The following is a 26991-nucleotide window of genomic DNA, read 5'->3' on the forward strand; positions in this document are numbered from 1 at the left end:
CTAGTCTTTATGGTGTGTATCTCCTGTGCTTAAAGTTCCTGGGGTGGGGGTGGGGAGGGGAGTGTCACATGTTCTCCCTGAAGACTGCCGTGCCTCCAGCCAGTCCTGGTTCAGGATGTTCTGTGTGTAGCACATTCCTTCCAGGACGGTCCCTGATGCAATGTTCACTGTTCCTCTGCCTATGGCAACTTTGTCCAGTTGTACTCTATGAGGTCCTGGGGCAGGATCTCCAGGCCAGTGCTTATGCCTGGTGGTAGGTGGTCCTCCCCTCCCCATTCTGAACCACAGTGTGGCTCATGAGTCTGCACCCCATTCAGTCCCTGTCCTGTGAAGATGAGTCCTTTGTCACCCCTAGGCAGCCTCCAACTTTTTCCTATCCCTGGGAAGAGTCCTTGGCAGTCTCAGTTACTCCCTGACAGCTGAGGATGTTGTGATTTAGAGGTCACAGGCCAGGGCAAGTTCCAGTCCCCCACCCAGGGCTAATCCATCCATGGCTTCAATGAGGGGCACAACATCCTCATTCATCAGGCCTTGGAGCTGCTGCTGGACAAAGATCCCGGCTTCTACATCACTTGTCTTTCAGGTCCACACCTGCACAGAACACACCCTTTTCTCCACTTCTGAAGAGTAGAACACACATTTGCTGGTCTTCTTGCCACTGACCAGAGCTTCCAGCCACTCACTAACAAAATCCTTCTTGGGTCGTTGTGGCATGAGATCTTTTCATTAGTATCTCAGTGATTCTTTGAGCTGGACCTGCCAGGGTGTACACTTGGATCTTGTGTGCCACTGATGTGGTGGGGGAGACGTAATCGAGGTCTCCCAGGGACATCCAGGGGACAGCGCTTGGCAGGGGACCCATTTTTTAATTCTTATTTTTGTAAAGAAAGAAATTAGAATGGGGTATGTCATCCTGAAAATGTGATGGCTTTTCCTGGCGGGTCATGAAGTGGGGACTCACATGCCAGTTTGTGTTATTTGTCTCTTTCTTACTGACTATTGTATTCATGCTCTGTGAAATCTGTGGAAGGATTCTGGCTTCCTGGTTTAGAAGCACACCATGGCCTGCCTGGTCTGGGAAAGTTGTGGGAATACCATTTCTTAGTTCTAGAGCCTTGAGCTCTGCCCACCTAGTCCACCTTTCTGGACTCAAGCATGAGCTCATTAGTGGAGGCATCTGAGCAGGAAGGCCAAGCCTAGAGTGGCAATGCCCTGCACACACCTTCCCCACTTCAGATAGCAGCCTGTGGCAGGGCAAGGAGGCAAGGGTGCAGGGAAAGCCCTGCTCCAGGCCAGTTGTCTTCATGTTTTCTCCTATTATTGAAGTAAACCCGAACAAAAGCAACTTGAAGACAGAAGGGTTTCAGTTTAGCTCACAGTGCAAAATCCAATATATTCAGGATGATAGAGGCCAGGGCACAGGAGTTTTAGGCAACTCAACCACAGGGAGGGAGAAGAGATCAATCAATACCTACTCCATGTATACAGTCCAGGATCCCAGCCAGGGAATGGTGCCACCCACAGTGGGCAGGTCTTTTTCTGGTAATCTGTCACAGGCATGCCCAGAGACATGCCCACATGTCTCCCAGGATATTCTATGTTCTGTCAGTTAAACAGTAGCCATCACAGCAGACATTTCTAGACTGAGATACAGGATGATGGTGGGCCCTGGCTAGCAGAGGGGAGAAGAAAACAGCAAGTCCCAGAGAGCTGGAGCTACCGCAGTAGTCCGCTGCCATATTCTTGTCTTTGGAAACTACCATGTATGCTGTAGTGTGCATTTGGCTGCAGGTGTCAACAAATCGGACAATAAACGCACTGTTGGTGGTAAGGTTTGCGTTAGGAAAGGCCTGTATCTTCCCTCTTCTTTCTTTGAGGCCAGTTGCTTTTTGTCAGGTACCAAGGAAACTGCAGACACAAGGCTAACTATAGTGCCTATTAGCATACCCAAGCGGGTGTTGGCCTCTAGGTTTTCTCAGCAAGCATCTTTCACCCTGGCTGGCATACCTTGTCTCCTATTCTAAACCTCTCCAGCCCAGGGGCTCCCCTTCCCTGCCCCTAGCTTCTCTTTCCTATTTAGCCCTGCTATTTCAGCCACAGACTCTCTTGGCTTGCCTCTTGGTCCTCTGCTCTGTGTCTTGGCCCCCTCTCTCTTGCTCCTTCTCTCTTTTCTTCCTCTCTCAGTCTTCCCCATCTCTCTCCTCTCATGGACTCTTCCAGATACCTCTGGCTTTTCTCTCCCTCATCTACAATGAACGCCTTCTACTCAGCCATACCTAGAGGCAGTCCCTGTCCTCCCTTCAGTCATTTCTTAGCATCAGCAGGCAGCTGCCATCATGGGAGAGGCCTGGGATGCCTGGCTCATGGTGAGTCAAGGACAAACTTTGCCTCCAGAGACTGTCCTGGAAAAGACAAACAGACTTTTTTGTCTCAAACAGGAGGCAATTCAAAAAGCCCTTCCCTGCTGTGGGACCAGTTTATCTCGGGATGACCTGCAGACAGTTGGGAGATAGTCCCGTGCACACATAGATACAGAATAAAAAATGGCAAAGCCACAGAGAGGCTTCTTGCAGTGGGCAGCAGTCGGTGAAGAGGCATAGCTGGCCAAAGTGCTGAGATGAGAATGGAAACGTGAATGTGTGAAGTTTCTACACTGGCATTTCCAGCACTAAGAAAGCCTTAGGAATCTTAATCCGAGAATAAATTTTCTGTCTCTGGTGTCTGATAAGGGTGTAGTCTGTTTGGCTACCAAGCATGTTTTGGTAATAAAATGAGCTTGTGTGATTGGTTGGCTGCTAAATGATGTCAGTTTCTATGGTTTTCACTCAAAGTGAGTGAAGTCGGCACGCACAGGCCTCCCCAGAAGGAGAGGTCAGTTCCCTCAGTTCAGCTTTGCACACGTAAGCCATCTCCCTTCAGAGCCCCTGCCCAGGCTTCCTCCCTAGAAATGGCTTGTCCTTGCTCGCCTCCAGCCTGTCTCCCTGTTGCTGTTTTGCGTACTTTCAGTTCTTTGGTAGCAATCTTCTTTCTTCATGAGCAGCTAGCTTGCTCGTGACTGGTTTTGTGTGTGCTCTGTTTGTCATGGGCTCAGTTTTTAATTATCTTAAGTGGTTTGAATGGTCTGCTCTATCCATCTTTCCCCACAAGCCCTGTTTCTGACATGTAGAGCCAGGAAGATAGGACCTCCATGAACCAGAAATAAGAGCTCAAGCCTCCCGCTGTTGTTGAGCTGCGCTCCAACCTTTTTATCTGTAAAAATGATGTATCTCTGGGAGGGAATCACAGTAGCTGTGAGCCCTCATCGGTTCTGTTTGCAGGCTCTGAAATATGCCTCCTCAAGTTGCAGCTTGTGGCTACTGCTGAGGATGGGGTGGCAGCCTCCCTATTTCTTGATGGTTCTAACCCTGCAGGGCAATGGATGTCCCATGGGCCATTTTCCGAGTGGGGTATGGAGTTAGAACTCCCCAACTGTTTCGTAGTCAGGGTCTCCAGAGGGGCACAATCACTAGGAGCTACTTGTTCATATAACTCTAGGAGACTCAGAAGGCTCACACATTTATAGGGATTGAGAAGTGGAACCATTTGTCACAGTAGACTGGAGAGCAGAGATTCTAGCTTAAGTCTGAAAGCCTGAAAAGGAAGAAATGTAAAGCGAGAAGGTAATCCCCAGTACAGTAAGGCACAGCCTTCAACTGTCCCCTTTCTTCTTGTTCTCCAGGGGGCTTGAGGTAGGACCAGAGGCAATTAAGCAATGCCCACCCACACAGAGAAGGGTCCTCTTCTGCTTCACTGGGAGCAAAAACTATTCTCAAAGGCTATTCCCTCTGAAACAACAAATAACATTGCATAAGTTATCTGGGTTCCCCTTAGCTTAGTCAAGTTGACACACAAACCAACCATCCCACGTATCTTTGTCTTTAGGTTTTTAAATTATCTTTAATTGCATATCTGTGTGAAGTTTATGTGCCCACGGGAGCTAGAGGTGGCTGATCCCCAGGAGCTAAAGATGTAGCAGTTGTGGGCCGACTGATGAGGGTGCTGAGAACTGAACTCAAGCCCTGAACTGCCGAGCCCTCTCTCCAGTCCCCTTGAGAACCTTACTATCGCTAAGGAAGGGGAAAGTAAGCAGTTGTTTGGAATCCCTTTCAGTTTGGCCTGATTCCGTGGTGACGTTATGTAAGTAATACATTCTCTCTGTGCAGTAGCCTGGTTTCCTTTCAGAGGCACAGCGTCAGGGAGCTCTGCTTTGTACAGTTCCCAGACAGCTTCAGTCACCCCCTGGCAGCCCTCCAATATAGAGTCAGTCAGGGCCAGCAGGTGGAAGCCAGGTCAGAGGGGGAGAGGAAGGGATGCCTGGCCAGAGAGGGCTTGCTCACTCTGACACTAGTCAAGAGAAACCGACACGGGAAATCTTAGCTTGTGGAGATAGAGAGGTCCTGGCAGCAGCTGAACCATATAAAAGTCAAAGAGTTGCTTCTAGAAAATCTATTCATCCCATCTCCACGTTTGAATGCCAGGAGTCAGACTGAAGAGATGGCTCAGCAACTAACAACACATACTGTTCTTGCAGAAGACCCGAGTTCGGTTCCAGGCACCCACGTTGGGTAGCTCATAGCCGCCTGCAATACTGGCTCCTGAGTATTAACACCTCTGGCCTCCTGGTGCTTCTACTGGTATATGCCCCACACAGGCGCACACACCTGCCCAGAATTAAAAATGAAACAAAATCTTTTGTAAAAAGGCTATATGTTGGGTTTCTTCTTACCATGCATGCACAGAATGCAACATTAGGTATCCATGGGAGGCCTTGTTTTCCTCGGTGTGCCTTAGGACTGTAAGTGAAGGATTCAAGATGAATCTTTACTGCAGCACATCCCGGAGAGAACTGTGCGTCCTCGGGAGGCAGAACGGCTCCTTGGCCTGAGAGATGCGTCCATCTCCTGGGGCGAGAGGGTTGCTCCTGCCTGGGACTCCAGCCAGTATATTGGGTCTGATCTTTTCCTTAGCCTTTGCCTTCACAGCTATGCCACTGTTAGGCTGCAGAAAGGCGAGAGCAGAATCACTAAAGTGAGACACAGGGACAAATGAGTACGTTCTGGTTGGAAGAACAGTTAAGTCTTGTCATCTGTCATCCTAGGTGTCCTTTAACTTCTCCAGTGAGCACTCTGGACCTTTGGTCATGCAGTTTACTTCATCTGGAGTGCCCCTATGTCTGGCCTATTCTGTTTAATCATGTACCTGCTGAAATCCCCTTTCCGTGCAGGGCATCTCCCTGACCTCACAGGGAGGTTGGTTCCCTTGGGTGTGTGTCACCACAACACCCTCTACCCTCTCTTCACAGCATACTTCACACACACAGCTCCTCCACCAGAGTTAGGCTCCACAGCAGACGTGAGGCTCAATGAGGGCAGGGAGCTTCTTGGGTTTGCTGTTGTCTCTGCCATTTCCAGGTTGCTCAAGTGTCATCCAGTGAATGAGAGAGGCGAATGCTTACAAGGTGCTAGGTTCTTCCCTTACATAGAAAAACCACCATAAGCCGGCGTGGTGGCGCACGCCTTTAATCCCAGCTCTTGGGAGGCAGAGGCAGGCTGATTTCTGAGTTCGAGGCCAGCCTGGTCTACAAAGTGAGTTCCAGGACAGCCAGGGCTATACAGAGAAACCCTGTCTCGAAAAAAACAAAGGAAAAAAAAAAAAAAAACAGAAAAGCCACTGTGAGGGAAACATCATTCACACTGACAGACTGAGGCTGTCCCAGGGCTGCTTGGGACTTTGGCCAAGTCCATGTTATCAGCCTTAAGAAGGCTGGCCCTCAAAAGAATTAATAAAACTGCTAGCCAGCCTGTATCGTGTCCACCAAGGGTCGGACATTGATTTGATACCTGCAGTGACTTAATGAGATAGGCAGCATTTGAATGTCCACAGTATACGGTGCCTTCTGGTATTAACCCCAGAGAAACTGCGTGAAGCTGTGTTAGCTGTCACTCCGATAGAATCGAGACTCAGAGAAGACTCTTGGGCATGCCAAGTTACCCTGGGTGGGAAGTTATCCTGAGTGTGTTAGTTGAGACAGAAGATCTCGTCCGTAGAGGGTGGGTCTGTTCCCTGCCTGGGACCCTGGATCACAGAAGTGAAGAAGAACCGCTGAGTAATGGGTTGTGTTCACTGCCCTCTGCTTCCTGTCCGCTGATTGACATGAATGTCAGGCTGACTTAGGCTTTTGCTACATTGACTTTCCCTACTTCGATGTAATCCCAGCTCCAGGATGTTAGCTCTGGCCCCTCAACTAGGAGACGGGATGAACATTTCTCTCTTAGGTTGCTTTTGTCAGGGGATGTTAGTGTAGTAACAGAAAAAGAAACTAAGGCAAGATGTTCTGGGTGGTGGGAACCTGGAGTCTGCAGCTTGTGAGAAGGCTTTCTTGGTACCCTCTACTCTTGTGGACCATCTTCTGTTCTTTCCTTCTTTGCATCAATCAGTAGGAGTAAGTGAGCAAGCCTGGCTAATGAGATGTCCCATTGAAGGACAGAATGCTGCTCTCTCCAAGTTGAAAGAAACCCTGTTAATTTCAAGGAACCGATTGTCTGCAACTTCCGAGAGAGAGAGAGAGAGAGAGAGAGAGAGAGAGAGAGAATGTGTGCATGTATGTTTGTGCGTGTGTATCTGTTGCTTCTGCCTGTAATTGCTACATTATCCTCAAAACTGCCATTGCTCCCTATGTCTCCTGCAGGTTAACTGGGGATGGGTAGTGTCGATGCAAAACCACAGCTTTTATCTTAAAGGAAGCACTAGCTAGTTTGAGAATGGCCTAAGAGTATAGGTTTAGATTACCAAAAATCCTATGTACCAGGATGAAAGCAGTTTCATGAAATTTAAAATTTTTACAGAATAGCTGGGCAGTGGTGGCACACACCTTTAATTCCAGCACTTGGGAGGCAGAGGCAGGCAGATTTCTGTGAGTTTGAAGCTAGCCTGGTCTACAGAGTGAGTTCTAAGGCAGCCTGGGCTACACAGAAAAACCTGTCTCGAAGTAAAGTCATAAACCAAGGCAAGTTTAAAATGCATTGGTGGGCACATCAGAGAGGCAGTTATAGCAAGGTCGGGGATCTATAGGCCCAAGGTGCTAGCTCATGACATTCTTAGCTTGCAGTTTGGTAGAACCTAGTAGTCTGCTAAGCCAATAGAGTCTTAAAGTTTTTTGTCTATTAGTCACAGATAATAGTTCTAATACAGAAGGGCAAGGGATGGCTGTGTGCAAGGCTAACACTAGCCCAAGAGAAGATATCTGGCCTTCGTACCTGCAGTATGCCAGGCTCTACAGTACTGAAGTTCTAATCATCCAACCAATCTGGGCAAACACAGCTTCTTTTCAGGAGTTTTCCTTCACGGTAGAGGAACTAGCTTCTCACAGGGACCTGGGGATGAGTTGTTAGAGAATACCTAGTGCCAACGAGAAGATTGGCCTTTCTGGGATGGGAAGATAGGTCCATTGGTAAAATGTTTGCTTTGTGAGGAGCAGGACCTGAATTTGATCCCAGAACCCACATAACAGATCTGGGTGAGGTAACACACAGTTGTAATTCCAGTGCCTGGGAGGGAGAGACACGCAGACCTCTGGAGTTCACTGGCTACTAAGCTGGAGACCAGTAAGAGACGGCATCTCACAGAAAACTATGTGAATAGTGCCTAAGTAATGACATGTGAGGTTGACCTCTGCCCTTCACATGTGTGTGCATACCCGTGGGTCCACATACATGTGAATCTGCATGTGTGCACACATGTATGCACGTGCACACACACATTTTAAAAAAGATTTTGTTTTCTGAAATCCAATCCAAGTATAGGTCTGTTGCTTGACTTATTTAAGATTAGTTTTAATTCTCTTTATTTGTCTGAACTTATGCCACACATCCGTCTGTAGAAGGTGCATCTGAGGCTATATCCCCTGAGCCATCACACCAACCCCTAAAGGTACATGGTATTACACTCCCTTTCTTGCCAACACTACTTTTTATTTTGCCGATGACTCAGGGTTAGTATTATAAATAAACGTTGTTCTGTCCATATGCAACATTTAGGAGTCACTTTTTTTTTCTTGCAGTACTAAGTGTTGAACCCAAGCAAGGCAACCTCTATACCACTCAGCTACATCCACAATCCCTATAGAAAGTGTGTCTGTTTGGAGCCTGTCTGTCCCCTAGGCTTACTTGAAGTCCAGCTGTCCATCCGGAATACTATGATGAATAATATCTAAATGGCTATTGCCTTGGATTACACTGTAAAACTGACACGCAGAAGAATTAATTCTCCAGATGATGGGAAGGTCTTTTTCTCTCGTTCCAGGTCACATTATTAGTACTGGAGCTTAATGTGACTGCTGGGGAAGAGTTTAATTGGCAAAGACAATTAGGCAATTTCATGGCTGACTTGAAGCATTTGTCTCTCCGGCCACTGAGTTGGTTCTGGTTGTCACCCTAACATCCTCCCTGCCATCGGAAGGAGAGCGGAGTGTGAGGAGTACAGGCTTTTGGCTTGTCACAACAAAACAGAACAAACAAAACAAACCAGAACGAAAACCTATTTGCAGAAAGAGGTCTTTTCTTAGCTCGAAGAAGGGACATAGAAAAATGTTTCGGCTGGGGGTGAATGTTACTCAATAGTGTTTTTTTGTGAAAGCTAATCTTGGTTGTCTACTTGACAAACCAGTGAAGAAGTGAGGATTTGCCTCCATCAGATTGGGCATCTCTGTAGGGCATTTTCTTAATTGCTAACTGATGTAAGGAGGGCCCAGCCAACTGTGTGCTACCCCTGGACAGGTGGTCCCGAGAGGCATTAGAGAGTGGGCTTAACCAGGCTCAGCAGTATAGACCTGATACAGGTGCAGGCAGATCTCTATGAGTTCTAGGCCAGTTTGGTCTGCAGGGCAAATTGCAGGCCAGGCAAGGCTCTACATAGTGAGACCATGTCTCAAAAAAGAAAAAGAAAGGGTTGCCCAGAGAAATGGCTCCATGGTCAAGAGCACTGTCTGCTCTTCCTGAAGACCTAAGTCCAGTTCCCAGCACTGATATGACTGCTCTTAAGAGATTTTGAGGAATATAGGTGATCATTTACGTCAGTCTTCAGGTTCTGTTTTTGCTTGCTTCTTTCACTGTCTCATATCCAACTCATTCTCTTGACAGATGTTTGTAAGTGTGCTGCTTGGGTGTTCACTGGGGGGCTGACCCATATAGTGTGAACCTGGACAAGGTTTTTGTTGGATCCATGCTCTCTAGGGCTGGGGCTGAGTGGAGGAAACTGCATATAAGCATGTAAGAAGAAGAAAACCCAAGCAGATTGACCAGGGCCATGTGGAGTAGGGACAGGACCTGCTCAGGGTGTAGGAAGATAGGGAGCTGAGAAGGGTCCAAGTTCCCACCCACCTGCTCCGCCTGCTAAGCTGATGCTACACTCTTGGCAGGCAGGAGGGCGGGCCTTGTCGATCCCGGCAAGCTCTTAGTGGGACTGTCTGGACTCCAGCCTGCTAAGTGGGCCATGCAGTTTCTTTAGGGAAAAGAGACTAAGAGATTCAAAGTCTTAAACAATTAAACACGAGTACGGTTCCCAAATCGCTGCCTTAATAAAGTTCATTAAGACAGAATGTATATTTAAAGCTGCCTAATGATTAACCTCACTGCAGTGTAAGTACTGAGAGCTAAATTCCTTCCTGAGGCCTAAGGGCATCTTGATTTAGGAAGTGGGAATGGATTGTATACCTTGGAAGTAATAAGCCACAGATGTCTGTAGTATAAAACCAGATAAAATGCCCAAGATTGGGGCTAGGGAGGTGGCTCAGTGGTTAAGAACACTTGCTGTTCCTGCAGAGGACCCAGGTTTGGTTCTCAGCACCCGTATTGGGTAGCTCACAGCTTCCAGAGACTCTGATGCCCTGTGACCTCTCCACAGGCACTTGAGTGCGTGCACACGCGCACACACACACACACACACACACACAGTGTGCACATAAGAATAGCCAATTGCTCTGGGAAAAATACCTGCTCTGAAGATTCTGACACTATGGACTGTACAGCTCAGATAAGAAAAGTAAAATAACTCAACACACCAAACACACACACACACACAAGATCAGTGCAGAAGTACACCTTGTAGTTTGGATTCACTGATGATGGTACCGTGGTACATAGATTGTGGGGCAGTGAACAGTGCCACCAGGCAAAACCTGGTAAGGTGGAGCAGATTCAGGAACCCCGGCAGTTCTCGTAATTGATCGCGGTAGGCATTTAAATCTACTCCCAACCAGGGTCCTGTCCTAGAGCACATGACTATGACACCCCATTGAGAGGACTGTGACAGTCAGTTACATAGGGATGACACTTGGTTCCTCCCTGCAGATGCGGCATCCCTAACGTCTCAGACTAAGCCAAGAGAAAGCATCTGCCTTTAGATCCACCTCAGAATGTCCTATCCGCAAGAAATAGTGCACGAGTTATTGCACCAAAGATCCTCAGACAGTGCCTGTCGCATCGAGCTGTAACACTCCAGCGAAGAGTATTCTCTACCTAAGTTTTTGTCGCTGGACCTCTGCCTGGTACAACCAGCTGGGTGTCCGCACTCTAGCTTGCCACCTGCCGCTAACTCGGGGGCAGCAGTGGCAGTGGAAGAGGCCTAGCAGCCTGCCTTGCTCTGACTTTCTTTGGCCAGGCCAGAGCCTCTCGATCCCATGGATAGCGCCTGGTACGCAAACTGGCAATAGATGGTCATTTGTCTGAATTCTGCCCTGAGCCAGGCCATCAAATACACAAAGGCACTTTTTCTTTTTTCTACTGCAGTGAAGACTCTGACAGCAGAGCTTTCCTACCTGTGACCGAACAGAGGAAGCTGACTCCTTGACTAGGAAAGTGAGAGAGAGACCCACAGTACCCCCAGCAGTTGTCCTGATATTTTGCCGCCTGGGTTCAGGTGGACCCCACCACCCATCTGCTGTGCACTCCTGAGGTAGTAGCCTGACCTCTACTTTTAGCTGGAGATGTGGGTGTGATATGGTTAGCCACTTGGGTGGTTGGGAGGATTCAAGGGAGACTTCCCCTCAACCTGTGCCTACCAGGAAAACTCAGTAAATGTTAGCTAGCTCCTTCACCCTTGGTGACCTTGGGCCTAGCAGCCTCTGCTGCTCTGTGCTTTCCCAGATGTTGTTCTCAGTGATACAGTGGGAAACATGCACAGGGCTTGGGAGAGCTATGTGGCTGCTGTCTCTGGCCATCCTTATAGAGTTCTTGCAAAGCTCCACTGCAGACCTTTCAGTAAATGGGCTGCTTACAGTATTTTTTTCTATTTCTAATGTTTTGATTTTTCTGGTACCATGTTTTGCAAATATTTCAGAGTGTAACAGTTTAGAAATGATGGTGATAAAGCAAGACAGGGATAGACATCCTCCAGGAACTAAGTGTTTGACTTTTTGGACTTGTGTACATAATAGAAATTGTCTCTGCCCAGAATGCTAGAGTGAGGTGTTTCCAGTCCTCCCCTGGGGTGGCAATCATCAATGGTGAACCTGCTTCTTATGTGCTTCCAGTAGAAGATGTGCAGTATCCAGGGGCTGCTGCTGCTGCTTCCTCTTCTCTTCTTCCCTCTCCTTCTCCACTTTCTCTCCCTCCTCTTCCTTCTCCTTTTTCTCTCCGTCTTCCTCCTCCTCCTTTCTTCTGAGGTCAAAGGAGAGCTTGCAAGCGCTGATTCTCTAAGCGCTGATTCAGGTGTTTCCCGTCTGTATCACCTGCTGATGACCATCACAAGGATCTGGTGACTCACTGGAAAGTGCACAGCACAGCATCCTAACCCTCTTACTCTTTCCTCACTTGTCACCGTGCTTCTGGAAAGACAGACTTGACCACATCCGTGTTGAGAAGGAGCTAGTATAGGATCCCCGGTCCTTCTGCGATTGTCAAAAATCCTTCCTTGTTTTGTGCTGCTTTTCTGGATGCTTCACCAACTGTTTGTGTGTCCAGTCCATGCAAAGTATGATGAAGGGAAGAGGAATAGATAGACACAATTCTTCACCCGAAAAGTTTTAACTGTTACTGTGTGGATAAGCTCTGAAATCTGAAGTTACTTAAGATCTCCAGAAAAAGCAATTAGGAAAAGTTATTCCACAGCCCAGCAAAAATCATACCACCAAAATTTAAGATAGAGTTTCTCTGTGTATCCCCGGATATCCTGGAACTCACTCTGTAGACCAGGCTGACCCCGAATTCTAAGGAGATCCCCTAGGCAGGAGATCTCCTATGCCTTCTGAGCACTGGGATCAAAGACATGGGTCACCACTGCCTGGCTCTCCCAAGTATTCCTAATGAGAGCCTTTGAACTTCAGCTTGAGAGTGGCAGCACTTCCTGCTTCGCACCTGTCGCATACATCTCCATTTTGGGACATTAAAAAGAATGTATCTTTGTGCAGAGTGTAGGATATTTATTTCCCCAAAGTGAGTACAACTCTTAATGGCTCAATTTGGAATTGCCAGATGTCTGTCTGTTCTTGAGATGTTTGGTGTTTTACATTAGGCCGGCTTGATATGGGGCAGAACTTGCGTCACTAAATTGTAGAAATGCCAGAAAAAGTAATTAGGAAAAGGCATTCCAGCTCCCTGCGAAAACCATCTCAGCAGATGCAGGCCACATGTTGGGTGTTGATTATTGCTGCCTCACACAGGACAGCAGGCTGCTTGGGATAAATTGGCCCAGTCGATGGGTGAGAACCATCATTTCCAGGATGATGCAGAAAATTTTTGATTTACGTAAGGAAAGCCCTAACTCTTCTCTGCGATGTCCTCACTCTTCATCTTCTGAACATTCGTAAGGTTCTGTCAGCTTCTCAGTCTGTCTGTCTGGATCACACCCTTGAGGACTAGAGCGTAACCACATGGTGCTTCTCCTGACTCCTGGGCCTACAGTGAAACAGCTTTGGCCTCTGCCTTATCTGACACATGGACTTCGTAAAGCCCCTGTATTACTGGAGAACTGTATTTTAGGACCTATAGTCTCAGAGTCAGCCCAGACCATCTAATATAATAGTCTTTGAAAGATCTGCCGTTCTGGTATCTGTAGGTGCTGGCCGGTCCTTTTCTAGAAAGACCAGTGAAATCATTGTTCTGTGAACTGTATGGGGATGTGTATATCACAGGGTCCTTGGTCAAGCAGACCTAGCCCTTCCTCAGTCTGTGGATTGCAGTCACTGATGTCAACTTTCTTTTTGCTCCTTTTTGTGTGCTTGGCAGCCCCAGAGGCTGAAAAGGAACAGGCCTGCCTGTAGCTTACCCTTGTCCTCGGCAGTTACAAGATTAATGGCAGTGGCTGAGATACCACTTTTGTTGTTTTCTTTGTGTATCCCTGACTGTTCTGAACTTGCTCTGTAGATCAGGCTGGTCTCAAACTCACGAAGAATCTCCAGTCTGCCTTGCAAGTCTGGGATTAAAGCTGTGCAGCACCCAACTGACTGACTTTCTTTTCTCCCTTCCTCCCTTCCTTCCTTTTCTAAAAAGATTTATTTATTTATGTATTTTATGTATATGAGTGTTCTATTTGCACATACACCTGGTTGCCAGAAGAGGACATCAGATCGCATTACAGATGTGTCTTAGTCAGGGTTTCTATTCCTGGACAAAACATCATGACCAAGAAACAGTTGGGGAGGAAAGGGTTTATTCAGCTTACACTACCATATTGCTGTTCATCACCAAAGGAAGTCAGGACTGGAACTCAAGAAGGTCAGGAAGCAGGAGCTGATGCAGAGGCCATGGAGGGATGTTCCTTACTGGCTTGCTTCCCCTGGCTTGCTCAGCCTGTTCTCTTATAGAACCAAGATTACCAGCCCAGAGATGGCACCACCCACAAGGGGCCTTTCCCCCTTGATCACTAATTGAGAAAATGCCTTACAGCTGGATCTCATGGAGGCATTTCCTAACCTGAAGCTCCTTTTTCTGTGATAACTCCAGCCTGTGCCAAGTTGACACAAAACTAGCCAGTACAAGATGGTTGTGATCCACCACGTAGATTGCTGGGAATTGAACACAGGACCTCTGGAAGAGCAGCCAGTACCTCTGCACTGCTAAGCCATCTCTCCAGCCCTAAGAAATTCCACTTTAAAGCAATCTTCTAAAGAGGTCATTACAGCGGTCACTTGGGGGTTTACATGTGATGCATTTCAGCAGAAAATTAAGGTAGATACAGGAGGCCGTGGTTGATCTGGCAAGAGTTGGGCCATGGAAGTAAGGACCGCTATCCCCACACCTTTTTCCAGCCAGCCAAACTGAACAGAGTTAAGGTCTGGTGGTGACATGCCTCATCTCTGGCCACAGCCCTGGTGTTGCCTGCATTTGAGCAGCAGGAATAGTGTGGAGCACCAAGACAGTGTCATGTTCCCATGAATCTGAGGTAGTAACATGGATGGGCTGTGGGAACACGCGGGCTGTCTCCTCAGCAATGGATGGCATCTCTTTGTGGATGTCTTTTCCTAGACTGTGATAATTCCTTGTTTGAATAGCAAGCCTGCCCAGAGTAGCTTCTTACATAATTTTATATAGAAAAGCACATGTTTTATTGGGTCTGGTAGAACCATATTCTTGTAGTGTCAAAGGTTTGGTGGCTGAGAGCCAGGCCTTAATCTTTCTGTCATGTTGATTTTGTTGGATACTTTCTGTGCATTCTCTTACTGACAAACATTTTACTTTTGTACTTAATCTCACAGCATCCATACTAATAATTCTTCTGTTGTCATCCCCGGCAAAGAGGAATAGATGACTTAAATGCCTTATCTACAGCATTCGAAATGCAGTAGTCTTAAACTCCTGTTTGCTTGTTCAGTGCTGCAGTACTGAACTTCTTTGTTTAAACTGAGCTGTAGTTCACAGATGGAACTCACCCTTTTAAAGGATGCAGTTGGTTGGGTTTTCAGTGTAGTTACGAAGGTGGGTCATCACCACTAATTCTGGAACGTCTTTATTTCTCCCAAGAGAAAGCCCTAACTAAGTTCATTGGCAGCTGTTGCTATGTCCTCACCCTCTCTCCTGGAAGCCACTTCTCCTCTGTCTTTGGATTTGTCTGTCCTGGATCGTTAGAGGGATGGTGGATACTGACCGTATGTGATTCTCTATATCTGGTCCTTCTAGTTAGTTTGCTGTTGTAACCTGAGCTGTCACTCTTGTGTCTTCTGTGGATGAGTGTTGTGCACTGTGCTGCTCTACCCTTGTTTGTTGATTGACAGTTGAGTTGTTTTCTCTGCTTGTTGTAAGCGATGCTGCTGAGAACACTTACGGACCAGTTTTGTGAAACCACATGACCCCAGGTCACTTCGATATATGCATGCCTACGAGTGGCATTTCTGTGACAGCTCTTTGCATTAACTCGACTTTTCCTTGAAAGCCCTTGAGTATCTGCAGATTATAAAAATAAAATGTACAGCTAGAGAGATGGCTCAGAGACTGACAGCATTTGCTGCTCTACCAAAGCTTTGTGGTAAGCCTCAGAGAGGAAACACAGTCAGCTATCAAACTGACCCAGTTCTCAGCACCCATGGCGGGCAGCTCAGAATTACTTGCCTGAAACCCCGGCTCCAGCAATCAGACATCTTTTTTTTTTTTTTTTTTAATGGCCTCTGAAGAAAGCTGCACACTGGTGGAACCTGTGCAGGCAGGCATACACACATTTTAAAAGATAGTAAATCTTAAAAAAAAAAAAGTGGTTTCTGAGGCGGCGTTTTAGAACTGTCCTCTTATGGGTAGGTACGGAGGTTCAGCCACTGTGGAAACGGTGCTTTCCCTGTGGAGTTAGCTTTGTTGCTTTGATTTTAAAATCCAGTAACAGAGTTGTATCCAAGCTGCCCAGAGGCTTGTGGATGGTCCTGAAAGTGTGAGATTTAGGTGGTAAAGTTCTTATTTCTGTTTCTGACACCCCCCTCCCATCATTGGAATATATTCACATAAATACTTAAGCCTAATCTGATAGGGTCACCAACTAAAGGCATTATTCCAGCTGCTGAACACTTGATGCCTAGGGTAACACTTCCCATCACGGGGTGGTGGGAGGCCAGTGGAAGAGAGACTTCCATACAAGAATCTTATTCTGGAGAGCGGCCTATGGACTTTCCCACAGATGAGTCCTGCCGCTCTTGAGAGCATCCAGGAGGTAAGTGAGCGCCGAGAGGAAACTCAGTCAGCCATCAGAGTAAACCTAGATTTTCTTCTTTCTTTCTTTCTCTCAAACTTTTTATTTATATGAGTACACTGAAGCTGTCTTCAGACACATAAGAAGAGGGCATCGAATCCCATTACAGATGGTTGTGAGCCTCCATGTGGTTGCTGGGAATTGAACTCAGGACCTTTTAGACGGGCAGTCAGTGCTCTTACCTGCTGAGCCATCTCTCCAGCCCAAACCTAGATTTTCTTAGAGGAAACAAATCCTCTTTCTATGGGGAAAAAAAATGAGAAGAGTGAAGATTCAGGGTTAACTTGCCGCTCTGTGAAGAACTGAAGGTTTATCATCTTTTGGGTTGACCTGAAATTTGTGATTTCTAAGGGTTCTCTCCTGAAGACTTTCAAAGTTGAACTAATTAAATGTATTTTCCTTGTAGAAGTAATTTGACTATGGTAATAATTAGACTATGCTGACAGAAATAACTATTTTAAGTCTGTTTAAGTCTCTTGGGAATGGGTATCTCTGGGATTACCTCTTGGCATATAATGAGCAATTTAAGGTCAGCGTCATTTCCATTAACACCAGTTATAGTGTTTCAAATTAAGGATCTTTCCTTGAAAAGATGTGGCAGAATTTATTTATTTTTTTACAGGCTTAAGAGTTTTAAAAAAGGGCTTGAGAGATGGCTCAGTGGTTAAGAGCACTGACTGCTCTTCCAAAGGTCCTGAGTTCAAATCCCAGCAACCACATGGTGGCTCACAACCATCTGTAATGGGATCAGATGCCCTCTTCTGGTGTGTCTGAAGACAGCAACAGTGTACTTACATATAATAAATAAATAAATAAATAAATAAATAAATAAATCCTTTAAAAAAAGTTTTAAAAAATGTATTATGTATGTATATTGTATGTATATGGGTGTTTGGTTTGCATATATGTCCACACACCAGAAAAGGGAATCAGATTCCATGAGGCTGTAGACAATTACAGACAGTTGTGAGCGCCATGTCGATCCTGGGAATTGAACTCAGGACCTCTGGAAGAGCAGTCAGTGCTCTTAAATGCTGAGTGATCCCTCCAAGCTAATGTGGCTGAATTTTAATTTTCAATAATTCATAGTAACTGTTGTGATAATTTGGTATTTGTCATGTGTTTTGTTACTGCCTGTGGTTCATCTACAATCTGGAACTTAAAGTCTGGCTAATTTAAAAGACAGCCTTATCTAGGAGATAACCCATGAATAACCTGGGCTAGGAAGATGCTGGATATGAGCCTGAGCTGACTTCAGGCAGGGAGTTCTGGGAGCCCTCTACCTAATTCTGCCTTACCTTCTCGAGGGTCAGAGCCCAGGTCAGAGAGCGTCTTCTGAAGCATGTTCTCTGCACGCACGTGTCTGATCAGAGGTGTGTGATGACGTGACAGGAGGACCACAGGGCCTCCCTGATGGTTCTGCACTTGTCTTCATCCCCATCTCTGCCAGGACACCCGATCACAGCAAAGCTAAAGCCAAGCACCATTGTTCTGTGTGCTGAGAAGTACTGAGTCCAACACATCCCTGGGGCAGCCCCTTGGACTTGTTAGCTGTAGTTGGTAGGATAAGGGATCCAGACAGAGTAAAAGTTGGGAAAGACTTGGAAGTCAACTGGAGACTTTAGCTTGCTGCTAACTTCATGGTCAGCTGTGCACCCCTCGTATTCATGGGGTGCCTTCTCTGAGCTGTGTGCTATCACTTACTGTGTGGGTTATGCAGGCTACCCTTTAAAGTCGGTAGCTGCTGCTGCTAACTATATAGCTAACTCTGTCTACTATACAAGAAAGCCCGTTGTGTAACCTGCCCAGATTTGAAGAACAGTTTGTGGGCGCACTGTTTAAATAGACCTTTCCTCCTGCTGTTTCCATCCGGCCTCAGCCAACCTTGGCAGAGAAACAAGAAGCTGGATCGAACCGTCCTCTGCTGACGTGTGGTATAAGTAGAGTCTACACAGTTTACGTCCTGACATCTGCTAGCAAGAGGTGGACAGTATTAGCATAAAGTCACACCCCGCTGAGTCATTTCCACTTTAACTTGATTTTCAATAGAATTTCTTCTTCTGTGTTCCTCAGGGCTACCCCTCAGGCCCTCCCAGTGGCTTCTGCTTTTCTATGCTCTCCAGGCCTGGATCCCTTTTTAGAAGTCCCCTGTATTTAATTCCCTCTTAAGCTCTGTGTGATGAGAGATTACCTCCCCCCCACTGTTCTCAACCCCCCCCTGCCCCCCCTCACGTCCCCTGGCAGGGTGACTTCCTGTAATTCTGTAAAAGCCACATCTGTCTGCACCCTCTCCTTTGCCAATCCCCTGTCCTTGCTCATCACCTAACGCTGCTTCTTCTCCATCTCCTTGTTTGATGTTTAGACTTCATCCACACTTAATCTGTTTGCATGTATGCGTATACACACAGACACAGACACACAAACACACACACACAGACACACAAACACACACACACACTATAGGCTACCATTGCGTATGAGAGAAAGCATGTGGCTCTTACCTTTCTCAGATCGCATGGCCTCGCTTAATATCATACTTTGCAGATCATCAATTTTCCCTGCAAGTCTCAAGTCTATGTCACGCCTGGGTATACGACCAATAGAGTATGTATTCTACCACAGAGGCACATGAGCATCCGTATTTGTTGTTGCTGTATAGGAAGTGGACTAGTCCAGATGTCCATCAACAGATGAATGAATAAAAAAAAAATCAAAACAAAACGATCCATGGGCGTATTTATTGAGGGGTCACTACAGCATTAGCTGTTTGGACGTATGGAGTGCTGAGAAGACACTTGTGAAGGCGCTTGCTCTCTGGTTCACTCAGGTAGACAGTAGTGCTCATTTGTTCCTGAGCAGGCCTTGTTCCTGCACCAGGTGCTAGGCTATACACTTGTGATGACAGTACACAGAGGAATGAAATGCGGGCTGAGTGTGGAAAGACTCAGAGGCTGAGAAGAGAGATGCTGTGAATAGGAGCAATGCTAAAGAATTTCAGCCTCACAGACTCCTGTGTTTGTAGGGTAATATTCAAGGGAACATAGTCTAAACCCCAATAGTAGAATAAATAATAATAAAATAAAAATAGCTATTATTTATATAGTATATTATAGTGTGGTATATGTTGTTATGATTGTATAATATAATTATTGTAAATAATAAATATTATTATTATTATTATTATTATTTGTGCTAGGAATCAAATTCAGGGTCTCAGTATACTAGAGAAGTGTTTTATCACTGTGTTGTATCATTAGTTTTATTTAATCAGTTAAATTTTTTAATCTACTTTTCTATGTATGGGTTTTGCCTGCATGTATGTCTGTGTATCATATGCATTCTGTGCCCTCAGAGGTCAGAAGGGCATTGGATCCCCTGGTTCGGAGTTATAGTTATGAACCGTTGTGTGGGTGCTGGGAATTGAACACTTCATAAGTCAGCCTTGTCACCCTTTCCTCTAATTCTGCATCTTATAGGGCTGAGTGTGGAAAGAGAGGCTGAGAAGAGAGATGCTGTGAATAGGAGCAATGCTAAAGAATTTCAGCCTCACAGACTCCTGTGTTTGTAGGGTAATATTCTGCAAAGTATGATATTAAGCGAGGCCATGCGATCTGAGAAAGGTAAGAGCCACATGACAGAACCTTCTCTGGTCAGGGCAGTCTCAGGGCTTTTGAATCATAAGGTAATGAGAGAGGCTGGCAGTAATGACTCAGTCTTGGTCCAGATTCATAATGCTACAGCCACCTTTAAAAGGTGCATTCCTAGCCAAGTGTGGGGGCGCACACATGTCATCCTGGAACATGGGTAGTAGAGGCAGGGGAATCAGAAGTTCAAGGAGATAGCCTTAGCTGTATAGTGAAATTAGAAGTTAGTCTGGGCAGTATGAGATCTGATATCAAGGAAAGGCAGAGAGAGAGAGAGAGAGAGAGAATATATGAGAGAATATTGATCCAAAGTAAATGGCAGAGCAACTGGGTCATGGGAACCTGGAGAACAAAGGAGGGCAGGTAGAATCTTCTGAGAGGAGGCCACCTTTGAATCAGATATGGAGGAGAAGGGGGTTTGGGGGTGGTGTACAGAAAGTTAGAAGCAGAAAATGGCACAAGGGTGCTTTCAGATACTCTAAATACCCCTGTAGCCAAGCTGAGGAACAGGATGTGGGGAGGGTTGTCGGAAGCGGATGGAATTAGAATCTGGGGGCAGATCATAATAGGTTTGTGTATCCCTGGGCTTTGAGGGGATGTGTATCTGCCGGTTACGGGTATAGCCAAGGAGAAACAAGCCCTCATGCACACTGTTAGAAGAAACTCCGGTAGAGAAAGGAGTGGGCAGGGACTGGAGACAGAGAGACCAGCGTAGCAAATGACTTAATGTGCGAGTTCAGACCTGGCATTAGCAGAGCCTCTAGTCTTTATGCGAATTCTGCCACATAAAGCATTCTTTGACAAGAAACACAGGTAGAGAAGTCACAGGTAAAGACAAAACAATTGGTACCAGGAGCTAGGGAAATGGCTCGGTGTTAGGTAGGTGCCTGCTGTGCAAGGATAGAGTCCTAAGTTTGGATCCCCAGTAGCCACATAAACACTGAGTGTGGCAGTAGCCTCTGTTACCCCAGCTGGGGTGGCATAGAGACAGGTCATCACCTGCTCAGGGTTTGCTACCAGCCAACCTAGCCAAACTGGTAAGCTACAGATTCAGTGAGAGTCTCTGTCTCTGTCTGTCTGTCTGTCTCTCTCTCTCTCTCTCTCTCTCTCACACACACACACACACACACACACACACACACACACACACACGGCGGGGCTTGGGAGGAGACTGGTTCCCACCTGCATGCAGAGAGATACAGGATGAGCAGCCCCTTCTGTGTGTCAGCTCGAGGTCTGTTCTTTATCTTTGCCATCTTGAAGCAGATGGAAGAAGAAGGCTTCATTTCTCATCACCTCCTGACAGGGACAGATCTGATAGGGAAACATGTCTGTCAGAGGCTCACTGAGCTGAGACCCGGTGAGCGGACAGAGAATGTGACTACTGTTAACTCAGTGACATAGTCTTCCTGGGAGTCACGTTTAATGTGTCCCAGCAACTCTGTGGCCGGGTTGGGTTGGCTTGAGTACAGTTCTCTGTAATGGAAGCTACATTTGAAGCTGAAATATACCCACTGTCTGAACCTTGAAAAGAGTTGGGTCTGGCTTCTCTTTCTCCCTAGGTACAGGGACATTTAAGGAAGCAGATTTCCATATCCAAGCTGAAACCTGCTTCACTTCGCTCTGTGCACTTTCTACCACTGATAGAAGCTACAGAAAACATTCTCAGTGTCCAGTTAAAGAGCAGCTATCAGTGAGTACCGGAGCCAGGCAGTGCTGTCAGCGAAGACAGAACAAGGACCATTTGAAAGTAACCTAGTAACTGTGCTTATCTCTCTGAGCACAGCTGCCAGATATCTTTCAGTGTGCCTACAGCTCCGGCCAGTGAGGTGTGAGTGCTAGCATGCACAAGGAAACAGTCATTTAGAAAGCGATGGAGTGATGGAGCTGGAGCGGAAGCCCAAGTATCTGCCTGTAAAGCTCTCATCTTCGTTTCCGTTCCCTACTCTTTCAAATCAGAGCATTGGGTGATTTACTGCAGGGTCTCAGCCAGGGGAGAAGACGAAAGGAGAGAACGGTTTGGGGTGAGGGAACCAAGTTGACCGATGAAACCTGCAGTCCCTTATCGAGGTGGGGACACAAGAAAAGGAAGAGGTTTTTAAAGGAAGGATGTTGAGAGGGAACATCCAAGTAAGATGTCTGTTGGGTGGCTGGATGTTTAAATATAGTGCTTTAGAAAAAGTGAATGAGGCTGAAGAAGTAGACATGTAGAGAGCTGTTTCTAGGCAGCAGAAGAGGGTGTGGGCAGTGAGGAGGAAGAGAGGGCCGGGGAGTGAGTAGAGAATAGAGCCAAGAACCTCCAGGTCCTGCAATGTAAGGTCCCTGCGAGAGAAGAGCTCTTCAGTGAAAGAAAAGAGAGTCCCAGGGTGGAAGGAGGACAGAGCAGGCCACAGATACTAAGGAGGGAGGACCATTGATGGCAGAGGTGGTAGTGCCTGATGGGATGGAGGAACTGAATAAGGTGGGAACTAAAAGGATATTGTTGAGCCTGGACTTAGATCAGTGTAAGAGCAGCTGCTGCACTGAGAGGACCAAACAATAGCTTCTCACAAAGCCCAACCCTGCTGTGTGGTATGAGGGGTGTTGTACTCCCTGGTGTTCCCCGAGTGTGCCCTGCATCGTGTTTATAGAAGCTTCATGCAGAGCAGTCAAACTTTGGAAGAAACCAAAATGCCCTTCAATGGATGGAGTAGCAAACATTGGTACATCCAAACAATATATGGAGTACTATCCACCACTGAAAAGAAATCAGCTATCAAACCACGAAACTATACGGGAGATGGACCTTAAACAGTTATTGCTAGTATAGAGTGACCAGTCTGAAAAGGTGACAGAGCTGGAAGCAGACAGTGGCATTATGGGAAAGAAAAAGCTGTGCAGACCTTGAAGAACAAGGGGTTTTTAGGGAATGGAGCTATTCTGTATACCTTAACTGCAGACACAAGTATGGGGCATTGGTCAAAGTTTCCCACTGAGCTCTGTGACAGAAAAGGAGCTATGTAAAAGGCTGAGCCCTATTGGAAATGAGGGGCTGGTCTCTGATTCGCAGAGATCCACCTGCCTCTGCTGGCATGAAAGGCAAAATAACTGAAAAGAGGAAATGCACTGTGTGCATTATCACTGTGAGCAAAGGCAAGCCTGCTGTCATGGAGGAATGCCCATGTTCCAAGGAGAGCCAACACCTCACTTTCCTGCCTACCAACTTCCCACCACCAGGCGGGGCAGTTTCCTTGGCATGGTATGACAAATGCCATTTTCCAGTTTACCTGGTATCATCTTTGGTCATTGTCCTTGAATTAAAAGCTCTGGTGGCAGTCGCTACTTTCTCCTTGTCGGCCATTCTGTCATCCTTCAGACCACCCTACCCCTGCTAGCTCTTCTTAATGCTAATGTCTGCGTCTGCCCCACCTCCAACACTTGGCTGGGCTCCTTTCCCTTAGCCACTAAAGAGAAGTGATTCCTCTCCCAGTGTTTGCTGCTCTCTGCTGTTACCATCAATAGATAAATACGTAAAACACCACAAAGTAAATAAAAAGACAAACAATTGACCAAAGATCTACAGGGAGGCAAGTATGAGTAGGGCATGTAGATGCTCTTGGGAGGTGGTGTTGGTTTGGGCCCATTCCTGTTTTTGTTTGAGCATCTGTGGATTTCCCCAGAAGGGCTTCAGGGTGGCAGCTCCCAGTGGCTGTGGTGTAGGCCAGCTCTTTGGTGCTGATGGGTATCACTAAGGATGGTCTCCAGCTCCGTAACTCTTCAGGTCCCAGGAGCTATGGTCCTCTGTTGTGAGTGGAAGGAGGAGGAAGATTAGTATATCTTACTCCTCTTTTCTCTGAGGGTTGGAGCCATGACCTGCTTCATCTGGAAAGGACAGGTTGTCTAGGTGACGTGTCCTCTCATTCCTACAAAGTCCCGTAGCAACCAGCTGTTAGTTTTTCTATCATTTATGTAATGGATAATAAAGACCAGCTGTGTGCCAGGCACAATGAGAGGCACTGAGATGCAAGATGGTGAGAATAGGACTCAGCTTGAGGTACAGAGACCAGCCCCAGCCGTATAGCATTTTCCCCACCGGGTGCTATAGAGTCCACTTGAGCCTCTGTCTCACTGTAGCCTGGAAAGCACATTCACAGGAGTTTATCTTCCTTCAGTTCTAGAGGCTAAAAGGTATAGATCAGAGTCTAGCAGGATTCAGTTTCTCATGGAGGCTCTTCTGCAACTGTAGATGGCTGTTTTTCCACATTGTCCCTATGGCCTTTTACTGGGACGTGAGGGGAAGAAAGTACATTTAGCCCTTTGGGTTATTGATGTCTCTTGTATAACACACTATCCCATCAGCGCAGCAGTCCCCCATCGTGACCTAATTTCACTTTAACTGCCACTTGTTTTCAGTGACAGTGACAGTGGGGCTTAGGGTTTGGTCCATTGTAGGAACCTGGAGAGAGCTGTGGTAGATGGCATCTGTAGGGACAGCAATGGGCTGAGTTTTGAGCACAGGTAGAGCCATCTGCTATGTGATGGGCAAGCGAAGCTGCAGTTGGGAGGTGCTGGTGGTCTCTAGTAAGCAATCATCCTCCAGGAGAACAGGAGGTCGCTACAGCTCTGGTCCAGCGAGCTAATGAGTTTTACCTCTCAGCAGCTTCATTAAAAGTGGAGCTGTGCAACCCAGGTTTCCTGGATAATATACACTTGTCACCCTGAAGTGGAAACTTAAGGGTTCTTTGGAAAGTCAGTTGTGTTGGATGGTGTTTTGCCGGGGCAGACACGTGGAATGTTTTTTGGTTTTTTTGTTATTTTTTTTTTTAAGTGAACCCAAGTGAAAGGATATTTTGCTAAAGAAAGCACCTTGAAAGGACACGGATGAAGGATTCTTTGCTAAAAACACACATGTATTGGCCCTCCTTACATTTGTGTAGTTGAGTTCCTTTTGTTGGAACTCCAGAGAGAAACACACAAAAAAACCTTGTGGTAGTATGCTGTGGCTTCTTGCTGCTCCTGAGGACTCTAGTGAACTGGACTGCTAGTATATATCCGTGAAGTGTTTTTGAATGGATCGAGCTGCCACTGCTGATCTATAAACTGAACTGCCGATTTCCTGACAACACAGATGGGATTTGCTCCAAAGCAGCATTTCTACACAGGTCCACTTCCCCTGTATCTTTTCTTTTCCACTACCTCTGGTGGATGGTGGGCTAGAAGGGAGATTAAAGTGTTTAAGAACCATCATTAAGATTAAGGCTTGAGAGGCAGGCGGATTTCTGAGTTCGAGGCCAGCCTGGTCTACAGAGTGAGTTCTAGGACAGCCAAGGCAACACAGAGAAACCCTGTCTCGAAAAACCAAAAAAAAAAAAAAAAAAAAAAAAGATTAAGGCTTGGCCGGGCATGGTGGCGCACGCCTTTAGTCCCAGCACTCGGGAGACAGAGGCAGGTGGATTTCTGAGTTTGAGGCCAGCCTGGTCTACAGAGTTCCAGGACAGCCAGGGCTATACAGAGAAACCCTGTCTCGAAAAACCAAAAAAAAAAAAAAAAAAAAAAGAATAAGGCTTGGGGGGTAGGTATGGGGGACTTTTGGGATAGCATTGAAAATGTAAACGAGGAAAATACCTAATTAAAAAATAAATTAAAAAAAAAAAGAATAAGGCTTGAAATAGCAACAGCATCTTTGTCTCCTGCCAAGATGGTTAGCTGACTCAGTAGCCATCAGATTTGCCTGTCCTTGCAACAGCTCAAGAAACAATTGTCCCTCCTGCTTCGACATGGCGGTATGAGATGAGGCATGAAGAGCAGCCTCTTTGCTCTGCCACCTCCTTCTTTATGTGGAGAACCTTCTGTAAGCAGTACATCTGTCCCCATACTTGTGCTTACGGCCTCAGGAGGAGGAACTCTCATGGTTCTTTTGAGGCAACGGACTTTAAACTGATTGCCCTGATTCTGGCACCTGGTCCTTTTGGGTCGTGGTTGTGATGTCACGGTGGCCAGGTTAATCATTTCTTCAAAGTAGGAATCCAGTTACGTCCATCATTGTTATAATCTCACATAGCGCCCAGTGGTGATTGCAGAAAAGGGAAAGACGGCGTTTTTGTCTCTTGGCAGTTGTTCCCCTGGTATATTTCCACATTTGTGCAGTGTATAGGCCAGAGTCCACAGTCTGACCTTTCTGCGCCAAAGGGCAGAAGCTGGCCCTGTGGCCACAGGAGCTGCTGTTCTGGGAGGAACAGGGGTGAGGTGTGAGACTGGATGGTGGTCAAAGGATTTGTGGCCAAATTATTCTCCCCATTCTAATCCTGTCTTCACCTGGGAAATGTGGTGTCTGGGCTCACGTCAAAAAGAAAGCCCCTGTCTCCAGTAGGAAGTTGCTGTTGCCTGAGGAAGTGGGCCGGAAGACACACCTGGGATGCTTACCGGAGCAGCTGCACCTGCTTCTGCTTCAGAAGGGGCTCTCCACTTCCCCCTTGCCCACACTGTGGAGGAGATTGGGTGCCAGCAGATTGGGTTTACAGACATCTCAGTGGCTACTCAGCCAGCCCCTGTCTGCGCTGCTGATGCTGCAGTCCCTGTATGGGACTCCGCTTAAGCCGCTCGTGTCTGGGTTGCTGCGCAGGATGCCAGCATGTCCCCAGCTGTTACCGTGAGGACTGTGATTGTCCTCTTATCCTTTCCCGTGTGCTCCCGTTCACACCAGGCTGCAAACTTCACCTCCGTCATCAGAGCATCCCTCTGAAAACACTCTGCTCAGCCGTGAATCGCTCCTGACTCTTGATGGGCAGGGTTACAGGTCCTTCGCTTGTAAGAGAGAGCTGTCTCACAAAATCAGACTCTCCAACACTCGGAACAGTGGCAACAGAGCAGCATCTGGAGCTGGAGCTGAATGGATGCGTTAATGGGTTGATGCCGAGATCGTCGGTCGGTCAGTCGGCAGCGGAAGCTAAGGAAGAAAGCTTACCATTGCTGTAGGTAAATCTGAGCTCCCGGGAACAGCAGCCCCGGGAAGTGTGTGCTCTCCTCAGGAAAGAATTGACTGCGTTTTCAGAAAGAACACAGAGGACAGCCCTATGTGTGAGTAATGTCTCCGGTGGGAAAAAGCTAGTTGTTCTGAGTCTGTGTGCTCTCTAACCACAGCTCTGGTGGGCTCTGCACAATGCCT

At 46.8% G+C, this 26991-nt stretch overlaps 1 protein-coding gene and 1 pseudogene across 3 annotated transcripts in view; one reads left to right on the forward strand and one right to left on the reverse strand.

Annotated features, from left to right (window-relative positions):
• On the reverse strand, positions 1–26552 carry LOC147004393 (enoyl-CoA hydratase domain-containing protein 2, mitochondrial-like; annotated as a pseudogene).
• Positions 1–26991, forward strand: part of Ankrd6 (ankyrin repeat domain 6) — a 148162-nt gene that overhangs the window by 59941 nt on the left and 61230 nt on the right. The window contains exon 1 of one of the 3 annotated variants that reach the window (XM_029476788.2): positions 26445–26903. The exons of the other annotated variants lie outside the window; for them this stretch is intronic. The gene's annotated coding sequence lies outside the window, so the exon portion shown is untranslated. Of the gene's footprint in view, positions 1–26444; positions 26904–26991 lie in introns of those variants that run through there. 3 annotated transcript variants of the gene reach the window in all.

This window comes from Mus caroli, unplaced genomic scaffold (assembly GCF_978045245.1).
Source record: "Mus caroli unplaced genomic scaffold, Mus_caroli_1 scaffold_6, whole genome shotgun sequence".
In the NCBI taxonomy this organism is placed as follows: Eukaryota; Metazoa; Chordata; class Mammalia; order Rodentia; family Muridae; genus Mus; species Mus caroli.